The 4,028-nt window shown below is 38.9% G+C and overlaps 1 protein-coding gene across 1 annotated transcript in view; it reads left to right on the forward strand.

Annotated features, from left to right (window-relative positions):
• The window catches only part of LOC119467663 (zinc finger protein 880-like), a 116,330-nt gene that overhangs the window by 75,547 nt on the left and 36,755 nt on the right, over positions 1–4,028 (forward strand). The gene's annotated exons all lie outside the window — the stretch shown is intronic.

Raw genomic sequence — 4,028 nt, forward strand, 5'->3', positions numbered from 1 at the left:
TGAGCCACCGCGCCCGGCCCTTATTACCCATTTGTTGATCCACCCTGAAAGGCAACCTTACAAATGTAAAGCTAATAACATATATATAAATAATATATAGAGAACAGGGCTGGGCACAATCACACGTGTAATCCTAGTATTTTGGGAGGCCCAGGTGGGGGGATCATGAGGTCAGGAGTTCGAGACCAGCCTGGCCAACATGGGGAAACTCCGTCTCTACCAAAAATACAAGTAGTATCACATGCCTGTAATCCCAGCTCCTCGAGAGACTGAGGTGGATCATTTCAACCCAGGAGGCACTGGGATTACAGGTGTGAACCACCGTGCCCAGCCTAGTTTAAATTTTTCTTAGTGTGAATGAATACATCCTTTTTACCAACATTGTTTAACAATCTTACCTCAGGAGGATACTTTACAGCCCAGAATAATGTCCCATTAGGATTTTAAGATTGAAGCAGCCAGCCAGAACTGTGTGTGTGAGTGTGTGTGTGTGTGTGTGTGTGTGATAACATACACTTTTGGGTGCACATACTTAGGTAAGTATGATTTCGAGTAATTACATGTAGTACTTGAGCTGTTCTTTGTACTCTGGAGTAGGATGCTTACGTGGGTAAAGCGAAAATCAGTTTGTGAGTAGCAGTACAATTTCAGCCTTGTACACCCTCACATGTACATCACTGTTAATGAGCATGCCTGTATTATATTTCTACATGCCTCTTTCTTGTGTACCAAATAAGACCCATGGTGTGCGCCTTCATTTTCATGCACCAAAAATAGTAATACAACAAATATTATGAAATAAAGTATGGGCTTGGGGGTAAAAATGCTGTAACATAATTTCTTTTTGTACCTGTACTCAGTGACGTAATTTGAAAATATTAATGTTCATCCATCTTTGAAGTCTAAGCACATAGAGAATTTTGTTTTGGTACGTTAACTAGAAACTTCATATAGTCACCCTCACAAGTTTTTTGGTAATTTGAACTTTTGACCACTCTCCTGGAACTTAATAAGTCTCCCTAAGGTTTGGTTGGATATTGAGAATGTTGACGCCATACACTGACATAGTCTGAGAGTGTTCATTATATAATGAGGCTTTCTGGGGAAAGCAGGGTATACTTTTCCAGCTGGTCCAAAACTGGCTTCAGAAAAGTGAGTTAGGTGACTGGCTTGGGGTGTCATGATTGCTAAAGGGTACGGCTGAGGTGGGGGTGCGCACTTGTTTGAAATTCCAGTTGGTTCCAAAGGAGTGGCCACTGGGGCTTTATTACGATTTGACCAGATCCACATAATAGGAAGAGGGAGTGCAGAGGTATAAAAGGTGTGAGTTTCAGATATCATAAAATGCAGTCAACTCTGTTACAACACTGAATATTTCCTCTTGAAACGCCTGCCAGCTTGGTTAGGACATACCCCCAATTTATAATACCTAATTATAGAATATTCTATAATTATTGACATAATTCTGTAATGTATTACCCAATAAATGACAATTTTGTCATCTTTATTATACAATAAATATAATTTTACAAGAGCATTTTTCCAAAAGCTATGGATATGTCATTTTCAGATTATGGTATTATGCAATATATTCCATGGTTCACTTTCAATTGTAATAAAATTCTATTTTTTGTATGTATATATATTTTTACATTTATTTCATACGTTGCATCCAAATTCAATGTTTAATACATTTCTTCTCTGTTTTGCTCTGGTGAAAACTTTAGGGGACAAATAAATGAGGGTGTTGTTTGGAGACAAAATTTTGTGACATGAGACAGCATGGTGGCATGCTTCTGTAATCCCAGGTACTTGGGAGGCTGAGGTGGGAGGATCACTTGATCCCAGGAGTTCCAGGCTGCAGTCAGTGAGCTGTGATTGTGTGACTGCACTCCAGCCTGGGGGACAGAGTGAGACCATCTCAAAAAAGTTGTGACATGAGTATCCCATAAGACAATGGCAGATACAGACTAGGTTTAATATCAGTATGAAAAAGAAAAATATTTTTACTCTATTAGAAGATTGCAAATCATGTGAAGTGATTCCAGCCCTTTATTCTTTTCAGATATTCTGGATATTCTGGCTTTTGGGTTGGTTTTTTTTTTTTTTTTCCGGCCTTTCATCATGTTGGATAATCTTGTCAGTTATCCACAAAATGCCTTGATAGGAAATATATTAATCCCATGTATCAGTGTAGGGTAATTTCACATTGTTTGTTGAGTCTTCCGATAAATGGATGTTATACATATGTCTATTGGGTGTCTTTTTTCATCAGGATTTTGTAGTTTTAACATAAGAAGTCCTGTGAATGTTTTGTTAGACTGACACATATTTCTTCAACCTTTTTTTTTGTATTTTTTTTTCTTCTTTGAGATGGAGTTTTGCTCTTGTTGCCCAGGCTGGAGTGCAGTGGTACGATCTTGGCTCACTGCAATCTCTGCCTCCCAAGTTTAAGCAATTCTCCTGCCTTAGCCTCCCAAGTAACTGAGATTACAGGCACCCAATACCAGGCCCTGTTAATTTTTGTACTTTTAGTAGAGACGGGGTTTCACCATGTTGGCCAGGCTGGTCTTGTACTCCTGACCTGAGGGATCCAGCTGCCTTGGCCTCCCAAGTGCTGAGATTACAGGTGTGAGCTACTGTGCCCGGCCCCTGCATCCTTTTTATACTGACCCTTGTGATCATATCATTTTATCAGAGAAACCAAGGCAAACTTTCATCTCAGGATCCTTAAGTGATCACATTTGCAAACTCTTAACACATAAAGTAACCCAGACTAGGTGGATGGAGATATGGACATCGTTTGGAAGGACATTATTCATTCTATCATAAATATATTTTCTGATAATGGGTATTCTATTATATCTTCCTTTCTGGTCTCATATTTTTATGTCTTTATTTCACTGGCTACAGTGCCTCATACTGTGTTCAGAAGAGTAACTTGCCGTATTCTCAATCTCTATTGTGAAACATTAAGTTTTTTTTAACCAGAAATTTTGAGGTCTTCTTTAAAGTTTGCAGCTGTACTTTATTAAGGTAAGAAAGTTTGGCTTTCTTTATTTCTTTGAAAGTTTATATTATGAATGAGTGTTGGATTTTGTCAAATTTTTTTCTGCATCACTTTATAGAATCCTATGATATTTTCTTTTTATCATGTTAATATTGATTAAACGTTATATATGGATTGATTTATTCTTCTCGCAACCCAGTTTGGACAGAACATTAAATTTGAAATGATTAGGTTGGGCGCAGTGGCTCACACCAGTAATCCCAGCAGTTTGGGAGGTCGAGGTGGGCAGATCCCATGAGGCTTTTGTGGAATGCATTTCTATTTTCATTTGTTTTAAAAAAGTTTTAGTTTAATAATTCTTAATTTTTTTTATTGACTCACTGTTCATTCTGGAGTATGTCTCAAGGAAGCTGAAAAGGTGAGGGACAACATGTTTTAATATCAATGTGGAAAATGGATATTTCTTCTGAGAGGAGGGGCGTCTGGTTTCTAGGAACAGTCTTTGAGAGTTACAGCTTTAATTATGGCAGGGAGGCTCAGGGAACTGTAGAAAGAAAAAGTTCTTTTCAGCCTCACCGAGTGCCCCCTGTGCTCAGCAGTTGGTAGAGTAAATGGGATGAGCTACAGGATTACATTTAGGCAAAGGCCTTTGCTCTTCACCCAGCATACACTCTCACCCTGCACACACTTCTGTCCTTCCCCATTGTCTTCTCTAGCAAGGCAAAGCTGATGCTTCCTTAGTTGTGTGATTAAAGAAGAGAAGTCGTTTATCTTTTTGTGCCTCTCCTTTACACCTCCCTCAGGTCTTTGACCTTCCTTTCTACTGCTCTGCTTAGACTTTCACTTCTTGCAGTTGCACTATCACCCAAGACCCAAGGATTTAGATTGTGAATAATATTCAAGCCAACATCATTGCCAAGTGAGAAATCTTTTTTTTTTTTTTTTTTTTTATTGAGTCTTGCTCTGTTGCCCAGGCTGGAGTGCAGTGGTGCAATCTTGGCTCACTGCAACCTCTGCT

Source organism: Cebus imitator, unplaced genomic scaffold (genome assembly GCF_001604975.1).
Source record: "Cebus imitator isolate Cc_AM_T3 unplaced genomic scaffold, Cebus_imitator-1.0 Scaffold316, whole genome shotgun sequence".
Classification (NCBI taxonomy): Eukaryota; Metazoa; Chordata; class Mammalia; order Primates; family Cebidae; genus Cebus; species Cebus imitator.